Source organism: Tachyglossus aculeatus, unplaced genomic scaffold (genome assembly GCF_015852505.1).
Source record: "Tachyglossus aculeatus isolate mTacAcu1 unplaced genomic scaffold, mTacAcu1.pri scaffold_97_arrow_ctg1, whole genome shotgun sequence".
Taxonomy (NCBI): Eukaryota; Metazoa; Chordata; class Mammalia; order Monotremata; family Tachyglossidae; genus Tachyglossus; species Tachyglossus aculeatus.
Window position 1 is genome coordinate 104754 of NW_024045100.1, and position 17196 is coordinate 121949.

At 40.7% G+C, this 17196-nt stretch overlaps 1 pseudogene; it reads right to left on the reverse strand.

The window, feature by feature from the left end:
• Positions 1-4767: 4767 nt before the first annotated feature.
• Positions 4768-5731, reverse strand: LOC119924393 (annotated as a pseudogene).
• Between the last annotated feature and the right edge of the window lie 11465 nt (positions 5732-17196).

Here is a 17196-nt window from a genome sequence, read left to right on the forward strand (position 1 = left end):
GCACAAAGGGGTAAATAGATATGCTCCCTGCACTCAAAGCTTGCCCAATCAAAATGCTTTGCTCCTCCATGATACTTAGTTTCACTTTCCTGAGAGAATTAGGCGTTATAAGGAGTTGTTGAATTGTGGAATTTAATTAACTGTGTGCTGATGGTTTCAGTGTGGCCCTGCCTGAAGGCAGAGAAACCCATTAAGTGACATATTTGCTTCCTGATTCTATGAATACATTTCATTCCTTAAAGTTACATTAAATTATATGAAATGAATTCAAGTTTTCAAAATAAAAAAGGTCTAAGGACAAAAGTTAATTATGGATGGTAGCCCTATTTCTGCATCCCTGAATGCTAATGTCCATGTCTCTCGTTTTCTATACTTGCTCCCCCTTTTACTTCCAATTTCTTTGACTCCTCAACCACATAGCAAATTTGATTTCAGAACTGTGCCTGCAAGGTCAGTTGAATAGGATGATCTCAGAACTGCAATCTTTATCTCAATAGAATTGGGGATACTTTCTTTAGTGAAACAAAGAAAAAGCACAAATGAACCACCTTGGGTCCATGCTCAGGCAAAAGAGATCAAGATAACTTGCCGTAAACACAATGGAGCATTGTCCATTGAGTAAATTTTTCATCAGATTTACCAAAGGATTTCCAACCAATCTGGAACACAGTCAGCATTTCTGTACATCGGACCATTCCTGGATTAATAATGGAAACGCTCCATCCAATGAATCAATTAGGCATCTTAAGCAATTAAAATAAGTCCATTAAATCCATTTCTGTGAAGCCTCAGAAATACTGACCCTACCTGATTCATTGCAAGGCAACCATCAGCACGAGCTCCAAAAGGATTGAAAAGGAACCACACAGATGTGGGTATATTAGGTTCTGTATTGCATTGGGATTGAAATCCAAAAGCATATGGTAACTCCAATGTTATTCTCAGAATAAACAATACAATGAATACCCTTCAGTTCACAGAAGTGATGGAAATAAAGAATCCCCCAAACCATATGATATTTTTAACTGGTAACCAAGGAGATTTTTTTTTCAGAGGATGTGAGAGAGGAAAGGTTACTTCTAATTTGTGTACAAAGTTAGCACATATTGAATCACCTTTAGCCCCTGCTCAAGCTGCTAGCTGTTTGTATTTGTGTTTGTGTTGCTCTTATTGTGTTATTTCAGAGGCTTGCTGGCTTATTTTGCCGACTTTTGTGAGCTGGACCTTCTCATGTGCAGGGTTTCTCCCAACCTAGATTGCAACCTCCATACCATAGCTTCCATTTCTGATATTTTTCATTGTATTTTTCCCCAGTATTGCACTCCAGGGTGGAAGGAGTGCAAAAGGAGGTATAGATATGAAGGATACTGGAGAGGTTTAGTGAATGCTGATGCAAGTAATTTATTAGATTCATTTGGTAAATTCATTTTCAAGCCAGAACCTGGGTAGAGAATGTTTCTCTTCTTCAACTGTACTTTCCCAAGTGCTTAGTACAGAGTTATTCATGTATTGGACTCTCAATTAAACACCATTTATTGATTTATTTCCCCATCGTATCTCACTGGGTTCTAGCATCATGTGCTTTCAGATTCTGAATTTATAGGAAACTTCTCACCATTATTCTTACCGCCAAACTACAGCTCAAATCTGTCGATCTTTCCTTTAAAACATCTCATGGATCTACCCATTCAGCTCTACCCACACAAGCCATTCCTCAGATTTAAACATAAATCATGTCACTATTAGAGTATCGTCTCAACCTCATCGGTGGTATTCTTGCCTCCAGCCACTCCCCCTTTTGGTACCAGACTCCACACGACTGCCTGGATTATCTTCAGGAAATGTCACTGAGCACATCTCTCCTTTCCTCAAAACCTTTCAAAAGTGAATTTTCTCCTGCCTCAAGCAAAAACTACTTGTTATTGGATTATAGGGTCTCCAATCAATCAATTATATTCACTGTGCCCTTACTGTGTGCACAGCACTGTACTAAGAGCTTAGGGGAGTTCAATACTATAGAATATTAGGACTGTGAGCTCCAAATAGGACAAGGATTGTTTCCAACTTGATGAATTTATATCTACCCCAGTGTTTACTACAGTTTTTGGTATGTAGTAAGTGCTTAACAAATATAGTAATAACAATAATGATAATAATAATACAATAGACCCAATCCCTGCCCACAAGGAGTTTACAGTCTACAGAGAAGCAGCGTGGCACAGTGGAAAGAGCACAGGCTTGGGGGTCAGAGTTTGTGAGTTCTAATCCTCATGCTGCCACTTGTCAGCTGTGTGACATTGGGCAAGTCACATAACTTCTCTGTGCCTCACTTACCTCATCTGTCAAACAGGGATGAAGCCTGTGAGGCCCACCTGGGAAAACCTGATTACCTTGTATCTTCCCCGGCCCTTACAACAGTGTTTGGCACATAGTAAGCATGTAAAAATACCAACATTATTATTATTTATTTTATTATTACAGGGGGAAACAGACATTAATAGGAATTGAAGATAGGAGAAATAGTAGAGTATAAGGATATGTACATAAGTGCTTTGGGGATGGGATAAATTTAAAATCTACTGGGGGAAACAGGCATGAAAATGTATTTCAGATAGCTCCTCCACTGAAGAAGGCAACAAATTACCTCTGGGTATGTGTGACTGTGGTATTCAAACCAAAAGCTAGGTGGTGTCTTTCAAACTGTAGTCTGAAAAATCTCTTGCAGGCCTGGTTGTCCTAACAGTTATGCAGTCAGTATGTTGTTTGGTCACATTCTTCCAACCTACAATCATCTCGTTTATTACCCGGTGAAGTGGGCAGTAATCAAGCAAATCATAGATGAAGCCGAAGACTTCATTGTTTATTACGTGGTCTTCCCATTTATTTCTAAGAGAGATCACTGGGAAAACTAATATAACAGTTGGATATCATACCTGGGTTTTAATGGGTGCCATACTTCATCATCCAGGGCATTTACTGAACACCTTCTCTTTGCTCTGTACTAAGCACTTGGAAACATATGATGGAGTTAAAGGGCGCTCTGCCCTCACTGATTTACAATGAAATGGGAGAAACAAGCAGCCACATATACATGACAAACAATAGGCAAAAGAACAACAGTTGAGGTACAAATGTTGAAGAGTAGGCAATTAAATTAAACGTAAATAGGTATTTAGATAAGTACTAAGGTGGCCAATACGTAAAGTGAGGATTGCTTTAAGCAGGAGAAAGGTATCAGAAGGCCAATAACATCGTTTGAGGGATTTGAGGGTGTATGCATGAGGGAAGATTATGACTAATGGGTCAGAAATTTGACAGTCATGAATGTGAAACAGTGAGAAACTTAGGTTAGGGGGTTTAGGAAGAGGAAAGTGTGAGATAGGTCATAGTAAGGGAAGACAGAAGGTAGGTAGGAGGGAGAAAACTGGTGGAAAATCTTAAATCCCAGTATTAGTAGAAATGGGTAACCATTGAAGGTTTTTGAGAAGGGGTGTGATGTCACCTGAAGGTGATGATCTGAGCGGCTAAATGTAGTCTAAATTGCAGAGGAAAGAGATTTGAATAAAGGGTGACAAGTAAAGAAGCAGTTGGCAACCCAGGCAGAAGATGAAGAAGGCTTGACTCAAGGTGGAGGCTAGAAGGGTGGAGAGGAAATAGCATGGTTGGACACCAAGGTTACAGATTTCTGGGGCAGGGATGATGAAGGTGGAGCTGATAATAATGGGAAAGATAAGAAGAGGGAAAGGTTTAAGAGGGAGGAAAGATGAGCAGTTAAGCTCAAAGTGACAGCAGGTTATCATTTGGAGGTGTTCTGGAGGCAGGACGAGACATGAGATCAGAAAGCAATTGGGAGTCCAGGACTGCAGAGGAATTAATGTGTCCCTGAGGCAACACTTTCTGAATAAGAGTAGATGGGAGATGGGACAGTAATAAGAGTAGATGGGAGATGGGACAGTAGTTGAAGACACACAGGATGGAGTCTAATTGTGGTCAAATGAGAGGCGCAAGTGTTGAAGACTTTTCTTTGTCCCTCAGATGATTTTATTCTGAGACTGGGCAACAGGATATATACGAAAAAGCTATTGGGTTCCCCAGAGTGGATAGAATTGTAAGGATCTCTAAAGGTAAAGGAATTATTTGAGTGAGAAGAGTAGGTGGTCCAGAAATGGCTTTCATAGAGTATGTTAATGGAACCATCTTTGCCAGTCTGCCACTGGGAATATGTGAAACCTGACTCAATCTTCTACAACTCATTCAGTAGAAAAACTTTACTAACAACAGGCTTTTTGATGTCCCACATTAACTGTAATTCTCTAGACATAAGGATATATTTGTATTATTGGTTGACATGAGGTTCGATTCATAGGACAATTCTTCATTGACAGTTGCATCTCAAACACAGGTCGCAAAAACATTTGCAGCTCACTAAAGTCTGTAACTGAAGCAGTATTTTCCCAGGATTCTACAGCCTGTGCTGTTCCTCCTAATTCTTCTCAGGATTTTGGCAATGACAGTGGTGATGAGAATAGCATAAGGTTCAGAGATATTTGGGAGCATTTTCAATGTTATTAAAATCGGGCTTTTTCTATAACTTCATGTCTTGAAGCTCTACTTCATTTTGAATAAGTTCTAGGCCTTCATTGGGGATAGGAGGGAGATATGAAGTGACATTCTAATATATATTAATGATTAAAAAGCTCATCAGCAAAAGTCAATAAAGCAACCCTGGAAACTTGTCTTCTTTATGAATCCCTCATTATAACAGTGTCAATGCATCATTATAGTTAAGGAAATCCTTTTCTTTTCAATCACCTGTTTAAAGGCCTCTTGAACATCCTTGCTCCTCAGGCTATAGATCAGAGGATTCAATATGGGGATCATAATTGTAGAACACAGACACCACTTTGTCCTGATCTATGGAATAACTGGATACGGGCATCACATGAATGAAAGTGATGGTCCCATCGTGCAGTGTGACAGCAGTGAGGTGGGAGGTGCATGTGGAGAAAGCTTTGTGCCTCCCTTCCTTTGAGTTCATCCTCAGGAGTTTCAAGACAATATATACATAAGAAATTACTATGACAAGCATAGTGAACACTATTATTGACCCTGAGGAGACAGAAGGAATGATTCTAATAACCAAAATGTCCAAGCAATAAAGTTTCATTAAAGGACACTAATCACAGAAAAAGTGATTCATCTGATTAGGCCCACAGAAATTTATATTTAATATGCAAATGGTAAATGTCCCAGCATTCACAAAATCACCTATGTTGGAATCAACTACCAGAAGGACACAGAATTTGTTGGACATTTTGACAGAATAGAGCAGTGGGCTACACACAGCTGTGTACGGGTCATAAGCCATAGCAGCCAGCAGGAAGCACTCAGCCGTTCCAAAAGTCACAATGTAAAATACCTGAACAACACAGCCAGCCAAAGGCATTGTGTAGTCATCAGCCAAGAAGCCCCCAATCATTGCTGGTGTCACAGAGGAGGAATACCCAATATCAACTGCAGCTAAATGGTTGAGGAAGAAGTACATCGGGGTATAAAGTTTGGAACTGACCATAATTAACATGATGATGCTGAGATTTCCCAGTAAGGTTACCATATAGATCCGGAGGAATGTCACAGAGAGGATGGCCCAAAGGGTGGCATCACTGGTTAACCCCAAAGGAATGAATTCTGTCATGGTGCTGTGGTTTCTGCCAGTCATGAGGTATTCTATAAATAGATTCTGTTGAGACAAAAGGAGACTTTTTCAATCAATGAGAGATCAACGTGGTAATTTGACTAATTCCCTTAAAAATGTCTCTCTACTGAAAGGTGTGTTAATTAGATTCAGGGAGATTGATCCTGACTAAGAGCCCCTTTCCTTGTCTCCCACTTCCTTCTGCATCACCCTGACTTGCTCCCTTCATTCTTCCTCCCTACCAGCCCCACCGAATTTATGTACATATCTGAAATGTATTTACTTATATTAAAGTCCATCTCCCCACCTCTAGACTCTAAGTTCTCTGTGGGCAGGGAATGTGTCTGTTTACTGTTGTATTGTGCTCTCCCAAGAGCTCAGTAAAGTGCTCTGCACACGGTAAGCACTAAATAAATACGATTGAGTGAATGAATCATATTAATTGTAGAGCAGCATGGCAAAGTGTTTAGAACATGGGCCTGGGAGTCAGAAGGCCATGTGTTCTAAACCCAGCTCTGCCAATTGTCTGCTGTGTGACTTTGGCCTAGTCAGTTCACTTCTCTGTGCCTCAGTTGTTTCATCTGTAAAATATTGATTAAAACTCTGAGCCCTATTTGGACTGTGACCAACCCAACTATTTTGTATCTAACCCAGTGATTAGAAGAGTGTCTGGCACATATTAAGTGTTAAACAAATACAATAAATATTATTATTATTCTCAGTATTATTAATACTTGAACACTTACTGTGTGCATGGTATTGAACTAAGTGCTTGGGAGAGTACAGTACAACCATATAATGGACACACTTCCTACCCACCACAAGCTTACACACTAGAGAGAAATACGGGAAGAACCTGAATCAGTTCCAGAAAGATCATACATGTACTATGAAAGATGTCTGAAAACAAGATGGACTAGAATTTATAATGAGGGATGGAGCCTAAAACAGACATTTGTGTGCCCAGGGCTCTTCCTGGTAGCTGAAGACCCATAGGATTGAGTGACTGTTTTCAAATGAGAGGCACAAGTGTTGAAAGATTTTCAACCCCTCAAATAATTGTATTCTGAGACTTGCCAATAGGATCTATAAGAAAAAGCAACTGGGTACCCCAAAGTGGGTAGAATTATAAGGGCCTCTAAAGCTAAAGGAATTATTTTAGTAAATGTCTTGCAAGAGCAGGGAAGCTTCGGTAAGGTGGGGAAATCACAGAAATAAATGATGATAACATTGGGTCTGCTGAAGATTAATATAAACCAACAAAATTCCCTAATATGGTGTTAAGTGCATAATAAGCACTTAATAAATATGATTAATATAATAAATGATTATATTATTATGATTAATCATAATAAATATGATTAATTGATTGATTAACAAATTTCCTAAATAGAGGCCTACTAGCCTAAGGACATGCAATCTCATAGATGTAGTCTTTGGATAAGCCAGCAGGAGCAGATGACTACGTATTGATTACATACCATCATGGTCAAAAGAGAGCACTTAGCTGGTCCAAAGATAGTAGTGATAAAGAATTAGACAGCACACTCCATATATGAAATACTTCCCTTCTCCAAAGGTTTGTTCTCAAATAACTTAGAAGCGGTGGTTGAGGACTTACCCACATCTGTGAAGGACAAGTGGCTAAGAAAAAAATAATGTTCCTCAAAAGGGTGACCATGTAAGTCTCTAGAAACAGCCTAAAGAGGGTGATTTGGGCCAGTGGATCATTTGTCAATGCAAAAAGAATGAATTCCATGACAGCAGTTTGATTTCCAACAGCCATTTATCAGCCACTTCTGTTTTGGGAGATGAAATTGGAGACTAAATTAGAACACAGTAGTACAGAAGGGTATCCACAATTCATAGGAAAGCTTCCAGAAAGAATTCCGTTTTTTTAAAAAAGGAGACATTGTAGTAGAAAAAAACATTAAGGTTAAGATAACAAAAATGACTTTAGAAAGAAAGATAAAGTTACAGTCAATCAATTAATGGTATTTATTGAGTGCAGTCCCTCTATTAAGTGCTTGGGAGAGTACACTGGAATAGGTATACATGATCCCAACCCTCAACACTTGTCTTATGCCGTTGAGTCATTTCCGACCCATAGTGACACCACGGACACATCTCTTCCAGAATGCCCCGCTCTCCATTTGCAATCGTTCTGGTAGTGTATCCATACAGTTTTGCTGGTAAAAACACAGAAGTGGTTTACCATTGCCACCTTCCATGCAGTAAACCTGAGTCTCCTCCCTCGACTCTCTCCCATGCCACTGCTACCCAGCAAGGGTGAGTTTTGATTTGTAGCATTCATTCATTCATTCAATCGTATTTATTGAGCACTTACTTATGTGCAGAGCACTGCACTAAGCACTTGGGAAATACAAGTCGAAAGCATATAGAGACGGTACCTACCCAACAATGGGCTCACAGTCTAGAAGGGGGAGACAGACAACAAAACAAAACAAGTAGACAGCTGTCAAAACGATCAGAATAAATAGAATCATAGCCATATGCACATCATTAATAATAATAATGGCATTTATTAAGCACTTACTATGGGCAAAGCACTGTTCTAAGCACTGGGGAGGTTACAAGGGGATCAGGTTGTCTCACGGGGGGCTCCCAGTCTTAATCCCCGTTTGACAGATGAGGTAACTGAGGCACAGAGAAGTTAAGTGAGAAACAGCATGTCTCAGTGGAAAGAGCACGGGCTTTGGAGTCAGAGGTCATGGGTTCAAATCCCGGCTCCGCCAATTGTCAGCTGTGTGTCTTTGGGCAAATCGCTTAACTTCTCTGTGCCTCAGTTACCTCATCTGTAAAATGGGGATTAAGACTGAGCCCCACGTGGGACAACCTGATCACCCTGTAAACTCCCCAGCGCTTAGAACAGTGCTTTGCACATAGTAAGCGCTTAATAAATGCCATCACTATTATTAAGTGACTTGCCCAAAGTCACACAGCTGACAATTGGTGGAGCTGGGATTTGAACCCATGACCTCTGACTCCAAAGCCAGGGCCCTTTCCACTGAGCCATGCTGCTTCTAAGTAGCAGATTGCCCTCCACTTACTAGCCACTGCCCAAGCTAGGAATTGATTGTGTAGGCCTCTACTTGACACTCCCTCTTGTAGCCAAGACCGGTGGAGTACTGGAAACTCTCCAGGTGCTTCCCTGAGAGGGGAACCCTCATCAGTGGCCCCAATAAAATACCCTTCGTGATTACCAGTTTAAACTTCCTGAGGGTACTTATGCATTACATAAGTGGACAATTTCTCCCCACTGGAAGTATTTAACAATAGCATTAATAATTTTCTGTCAGGGATAGTTTTAAGTGAGACCTTGCATTAAGTCAGAGGAACAAATTAAGTAACATATTCAGCTTCCTAATTCCATAAATACATTTCTTACATTTCAGTAATAATGACTGACATGAAATAAATTATACTTTTTACAAGTAAAGTCTTAGAGGAGTAGTACGATTTTGAATATTTACGGTTCCTGCATCCGTGCATTCTAATGTCCATATCTCTTATTGGAGAAGCAGCGTGGCTCAGAGAAAAGAGCCCGGGCCTTGGAGTCGGAGTTCATGGGTTCAAATTCCAACTCTGCCACTTGTCAGCTGTGTGACTTTGGGCAAGTCACTTAACGTCTCTGGGCCTCAGTTCCCTCATCTGTAAAATGGGGATTGACTGTGAGCCCCCCGTGGGACAACCTGATCACCTTGTAACCTCCCCAGCGTGTAAAACAGTGCTTTGCCCATAGTAAGCGCTTAATAAATGCCATTATTATTATTATTTCCTGTACCATCTTTTCTTTTTCTTTCCCATTTCTTTGGTTCCCAAAGTCCCTTAGCTAATCTGATTCTCACTGGGAATTTATCAGCTTTGCCTCCAGGTTCAGTGGAATTGAACTGCCTCAGCATTGCATAATTCAACTCACTAAATTTGTAGATATTTTGTTGAAATAAATGAGAAACCCATGGACAATCACGTATACTCCCTGCTTTGGTAAACAAGATTAAGGCAACTTGCAATCAACACGATGGAAGCATTGACCTTTGAATTCATCCCCTTGACTACCTTATTTATTAATAGATTCCCAAACCTGTCTAGCACACAGTCAGCATTTCTATTTGTTTGATTTATGCAGGTACTAGTTATTGGAGAAACTTAATCTAATGGATCAATTAGGCACCTTAAACAATAAATAAACCTAATTAGATCAATTTCTGGGAATTTACAGACCCTGCCTGACTCATTGCAAGGCAGCATGGTGTATTGGAGAGAGCACAAGCCTGTAAGTCAAAAGGTCATGGGTTCTAATTCCAGCTCTGCCACTTGTCAGCTGTGTGACCTTCGGGAAGTCACTTCACTTCTCTGTGTCTCAGTTATCTCATCTTTAAAATGGGGATTGAAAGTGTGAGCCCTATTTGGGACAGGGACTGTGTCAACCCGATTTACGTGTATCCACCCCAGCACTTAGTACAATGCCTGGCACATATAAATGCTTAACAAATATTCATTTATTTACTCATTCATTCAAGTGTATTTATTAAGTACTTACTGTATGCAGAGCAGTACACTAAGTGCTTGGAAAGTACAATTCAGCAATTAATAAAGACAATCCCCATCCAACAAAGGGCTCACAGTCAAGAAGGGGGTAGACATAAAACAAAACAAAACAAAGCAATAAGACAGGCAATATCATAATTATTATTATTCCAGTCCCAGCTCCATCACTGATCTGCTGTGTGGCCTTGGGTAAGTCACTTGACTTAGCTGTGGCTCAGTTACCTCATCTGTAAAATGGGGATTAAGACTGTGAGCCTTCCATGGGACAGGGACTGTGTCCAACCTGATTTCCTTGTATAGACCCCAGCACTAAGTTCAGTGCCTTACACATAGTAAGGGCTTAACAAATACCATTATTATCATTAATATTTTATTTCACCTCAAGTTCTAAGAAGATTGAAAGGGAACCATCCAGACATGGGTATATTAGGTTCTGTGTTGCACTGGGACTAAATCCCAAAAGCATAATGCTATCCCCAATGTTATTCCCAGAATTAACAATAAAATGAATATCCTTAAGATCATGTAAGGAATGGGAATAAGCATCCTCAAAACGCTATATTTTTAACTCGTAACCAAGAAGATTATTTGCAGAGGATATGAGAGGAAAGTATACTTCAATTTTGGTTAGAATGCTGGCATGTATTGAATCACTTTAGTTCCTGGGCAGGCTGCTAGCTGTTTGTGCTTGTGTTTGGATCAATCAATTAATCATATTTACTGAGGGCCTTGTATCTCAGTTGTTGCAATTGGTTTATTTGGGGTTATTAGGCACTTAGCTAGCTTTTAAGAGCTGTACCTTTCAATGTCTGTGCCTTCTCCCAACTTAGATTGCAACCTCCTTTATAAAAGCAACCATGTCTGCTGATTTTCACTGTGTCTAAGCCTGGCATTTTCACACCGAGGTGGAAGGTGCTCAAAGGAGGTACAGCTATGAGAGATATGAACAGTTTTATGAAGAGTATTACAAATAGTTTATTAGGTTCAATTTGAGAAATCCAATTTCAAACAGCGCTCTGAATGTTGTAGGCACCCAATTAAACATCATCAATCGATTGATTGATTTTCCTTTCAAATCTTAGCAAGTCCTAAAAACCTGGGCTTCCAAGCCAAGAGCAAAATGGAAATTTCTCACTGTTATCAGCCAATCTACTACTACAATCTTTCTATTTTTCCTTAAACATATGTCATGTATCTGCACTTTCATCTCTACTCATACAAAATTTTCAAAGCTATTGTCAGAGATTCTATGAAAATATAATAAACTATATTAGGACAACAATTTTATATCATTCATTTTTCTGAGGACAAACCAATATATCTTTGTTCCTCAGGCTATGAATCAAGGAGTTCAACAATGGGATCATAACCACACAGAGCACAGACATCATCTTGCTTTGGGCTATTCAATTATCAGAATTATCAGGTAGGAGGGGACAAGGTGATTGATTTTTTTAAAGCCTTTGGAATGGAGTTTCTGTTTGATGCAGAAGTGGATGGGCAGTCACTGGAGGTTCTTGAGAAATGGGGAAACATGGACTGAACATTTTCGTAGAAAAGTGGTCTGGGGGCAGAGTGAAGTATGGATTGGGGAGGGACAGGCAGCAAGGAGGTCAGCAAGGAGGCTGATGAAATAATCAAGGCAGGGATAGGATAAGTGCTTGGATTAGCATGGTAGCAGTTTGGATGGAAAGGAAAGGGTGGATATTAGTGATGTTGTGAAGATTGAACTGATAGGATTTGGGGACAGATTCAATATCTAGGTGAATGAAAGAGATGAGGTTACAGGCTTGTGAGACAGGGCAGATGGTGATGCTAGCTACAGTGATGGGAAAGTCATGGGGAGGGGAGGGATTGGCGAGAAAATAAGTATTTCTGTTGTGGACATGTTAAGTTTGAGGAATAGGTGGAACATCCATGTAAAGAGGTTCTGAGTGCGGGAGGACATAGGAGACTGCAGAGAAAGAGAGAAATCATGATTTAAAAATACTGTAATTAATATTATTCTTGGTAGCTCTCCCAACTGTGAGTGTTGACCTAATGACTCTGCTCATGAGGCCAATGAAAAGGAATCAATGTCATAAATCAGCAACATCTCCAATTGTAATATGGAGATTTCTTTCCATGAAAAGTAAAATAACATCTTTCCTAACAGTACTTCTTATAGATTGAGAGTTGCAACATCAATAAACTAAGAGGTTGTTCTGCAAATTCATTTTAATTCCTTTGAATCTGTTTGAGATAGGCCTCCCCAATAAATCCCATTATTATACCTCATCTATTATTCCTGACAATCAAAATCCCAATCAAACCCCTTCTTACCTCTGGTAAGAAGAGGAAAGAACTCCAGATGGATTGCAACAGGATGCAGCCAGTTGTATTTCATTTGCTACATTGAGGCATGGAATATTTGAAGCTCAGCTGTATTCCCAGGGCCACCTGAGTCACAAGCATATAAAGTCCCTTTTAGACTTTAGAAGAGCTGGGAATGATGCAATTTAAATTTTGTGTTTATTTGGCTTACCAATATTTGATTGTAGTTTTAATTAAGCCTGAAATCAAAAGTCAAAAAAATACAAATTATTCTGAACATGAAAAATATATTTGGTCATCAAGAGAATTTGGTGCTATGGTCTGTATCAGATGAACTTATATTTATTTATTTTGAGGGTTAGATAGGGAAGCGACACATGTTAGAATGAGTTGTCCAGGTGGATTTTGGAGAATAATATCATTGGGGCTACAGCCAGCTAGTGCCTTTCCAAATTACCTTATTTTCCTGCATGGAGGAGGGAGGTTAGGCAAGTATATATATATAAGTGGACAAAGAACGCCTACCCTTCTAATACCCATTAACTATCAAACAAGAGCATGGCTGCAATTCGAGTTTGGGGTAATTTCTTGCCCTGTTGGGCAACCCAGATTGGACAGGAGAACAGAAGGAGAGTGAAAGAAGCCACTTCTCCCCTCACACTCTAGAGTTACCTTACAAGCATTTCCCCTTAACTCAGGGAAGCAAAATAAACTCCACTGGTGTGGCAAACATAGAGGCTGCTTCAGATGTAATGACAGAGTGAGTGAAAGAAGTGGTGGGGAAGGGAAGACTATAAAACGAACTCCATTGTGGATTGAGTATATTTTGATACGTTCATTCATTCATTCATTCAATCACATTTTTTGAACACTTACTATGTGCTGAGAACTTGTACTAAGTTCTCAGAAAGTACAATACAGCAATAAAGAAAAACAATCCCTGCCCACAATGGGCAACGGGCTTACAGTCGAGCTGGGGGGAAACAGACATCAAAAAAAGTAAACAGGCATCAATATAAATACATAGAATTATAGATATATGCATGTATACATAATTTCTTTGGGGTGGTAAGGGGGGAAGAGCAAAGGGAATGAGTCGAGGTGACGAAAAGGGAAGGGGAACTGAGGAGAAGGGAGCTTAGTCTGGGAAGGCCTCTTGGAGAAGTTGTGCCTTCAGTAGAGCTCTGAAGCGAGGAAGAGTGATTGTTTGGCAGATTTTGAGGAAGGAGGGTGTTCCAGGCCAGAGGTAGGACTTGGGCCAGGAGATGGTGGCGAAACTGGTGAGAACAAGGCACAGTGAGAAGGTTAGCACAAGAGGAGCAGAGTGTGTGGGCTGGGATGTATAAGAAGAGAAAGGAGATGAGGTAAGAAGGGGCAAGGTGATTGAGAGGTTTAAAGCCAATAGTGAGGATTTTTTTGTTTAATACAGAGGTGGATAGGCAACCACTGGAGGTTTCTGAGGATGGGGAGTGACATGCCCTGAACGTTTCCTTAGAAAGATAATCCGGGAAGCAGAGTTAAGTATGGACTGAAGTGGAGAGAGGCAGGAAGTTGGGAGGTCAGAACGGAGGCTGACACAATAATCCATTCGGGATAGGATGAGAGATTGTACTAACGTGGTATCGGTTTGGATGGATAGGAAAGGGCAGATCTTGGTGATGTTATGAAGGTGAGACTGACAGGATTTGGTGACTGTTGGATATGTAGGGTGAATGATAGAGAAGAGTCAAGGATGACACCAGGTTATGGGCTAGTGAGAGGGGAAGGGTGGTTGTGTCATCTACAGTGTTGGGGAAAGTTAGGGAGAGGACTGGCTTTGGGAGGGAAGATAAGGAGCTCTGTCTTGGACATGTTGAGTTTGAGGTGGCAGGAGGACAACCAAGTACAGATGTCCTGAAGGCAGGAGATGTGAGCTTGGAGGAAGGGAGAGAGAACAGGGGAGGAGATTTAGATTTGGGTGCCATCCATATAGAGTTGATACTTGAAGCTGTAGGAGCAAATGAGTTCTCCAAGGGAGTGAGTATAGATGGAGAATATAAGGGGACCAAGAACTGAAACTTGAGGGACCCCTACAGTTAGGGGATGGGAGGGGGAGAAGGAGCCCGCAAAGGAGACTGAGAATGAATGGCCAGAGAGATAAGAGGAGAACCAGGAGAGGATGGAGTCAGTGAAGCCAAGTTTGGATGATGTATTGAGGACAAGGGGATGGTCCACAGTGTCGAAGGCAACTGAGAGGTCAAGGAGGATTAGTATGCAGTAGGAGCCGTTGTATTTGTCAAGAAGGAGGTCATTGGTGCCTTTTGAAAGGGTGGTTTTAGCGGAGGAAGGGGACAGAAGCCAGATCAGAGGGAGTCCAGGAGAGAATTTGAGGAAATGAGTTCAAGGCAGCGAATGTAGTCAGCTCACTCAAGGAGTTTTGAGAGGAAGGGTAGGAGGGAGATGGGGTTGGAAGGTTTAATTTAGATCAGGTCAGTTGTGAGCCCCCCAAGCATATGAGTGTGAAAAGACTGCTGAAATCTAAACAAAAGGCAGAGCAAGAAGAGTGGTCCCAAATTATCACAGTCTCTCAATAAAGTGGGAAACATCAGAGCTAAGGGAGGACTTGAGAAGGAAATGGGGTCACAAGGTTTTCAGAGCCACTTCCATAAATATCGATTTGGTGTCATAGATTATTAGTGTTGCCTCCTACATATTCTGGTTGGGAAGGCAATATTTAACACACTTTCCTCTGGGCTATTACGTCAATTTCCATAGAAAACTTTTTTAAGGCATTGTAAATCACTACAGTTGAAGAAGGAAATTTTAAAAAATGCTATCTTAGAACTTTGTCCACTCTCAGAGTCACACCTGGAGAGTTTCCAGTACTCAATCAGTCACGACTACGGGAGGGAGAGTCAAGCAGAGGCATATCCATTCCAATCCTAGCTTGGGCAGTGCCTAACAAGTGGAAGGCACTCTGCTATAAGTTAGCACTAAAACCTGCTGTGCTGGGCAGCAGCCACATGGGAAAGAGTCCAGGGTGGATACTCACGTTTCCTGCTCAGAAGGAGGCAATGGTAAACTAATTCTGTAGTTTTATCAAGAAAACTCTTTGAGTACACTACTAGAACAATTGCAGATGGAGGTAGGACATTCTGGGAGAGATGGGCCGATTGTGTTGCTATGGGTTGCAGATAATAATAATGATGGCATTTGTTAAGCGCTTACTATGTGCAAAGCACTGTTCTAAGCGCTGGGGGGCATACAAGGTGATCAGGTTGTCCCACCTGGGGCTCACAGTCTTAATCCCCATTTTAAAGATGAGGTAACTGAGGCACAGAGAAGTTAAGTGGCTTGTCCAAGGTGACACAGCTGACAAGTGTCGGAGCTGGGATTCGAACCCATGACCTCTGACTCCCAAGCCCGCGCTCTTTCCACTGAGCCAGGCTGCTTCGACAGCACAAGACAAACAAGAAATATGTGCATAAGCAAAATAACTAGAGAGATTTGACAGTCAGCTGGCAATGTAATATCTGTGTGCTCTGTGAGACACTGAAAGAATGTCTTTCCAACAATTTTAATTATTGGTTTACACTTGGTAATTAGCCCCTCAGCACCCTTCTGGACTCCAAGGCATGTGAATGTTCCTAGAGAAGCAACATAGCTTAGTGGAAAGAGCACAGGCTGAGAGTCAGAGTTTGTGGGTTCTAATCCCAGCTCTTCCATTTCTCAGCTGTGTGACTGAGCAAATCACTTAACTTCTCTGTTCCTCAGTTACCTCATCTGTAAAATGGGGAACAAGACTGTGAGCCCTGCGTGGGACAACCTGATTACCTTGTATCTACCTCAATGTTTAGAGCAGTGCTTGGCACATTGTCAGTGCTTAACAAGTACCATCATTATTATCATTTGTGACTTAGTCCCAGGTGGAAACATAATCAACACTGGTATTTACTGAGCACTTACTGTGTGCGAGGTGTTGTACTAAATGCTTGTGTCAGTACAATACAACAGAATTGATAGACACCTTCCCTGCCCACATCAAACACAACCGTCATGGCCTCATGTAATTTCATCATTGAGCCGATCATTCTAATTCTGACATAAAGATATATTTGTATGACTGGTTGGCATGAGGTTCGATACATAGCACAATTCTTCATCACTGATAGCTTCATCTCAAATTCAAATTTAGCTTATGAAAACGTTGTACTTCCCAAACGCTTAGTACAGTGCTCTGCACACAGTAAGTGTTCAATAAATGATTGAATGAATTTACAGTTCACTAAAATCTGTAATTAAAGCATGGTTCATGCTCCCAGGCTACCACAAGCTATTCCGTTACTCCTTCTTATTCTTCTCAGTATTGTAGCAATGACAGGGATGGTGAGAAAGGACTGAAGATCCATTATTTTAGATAAATTTCAATGTAATCAAAATATAACTTTTTCTAAAAAATAATTTTTTTTCAAAATCTTGATGTTGAATAAAATTCTACACCAGGGTGGTGGGTGGGTGACAAGGGAGATCTGAAAGGACATTCGTATTCATATGACTAATTTGAAAAGGTCTTTATATAACTTCAATAAACAGACCCTGGGAATATCCCTCGTAACACTGCCAAATCGTCATCATGA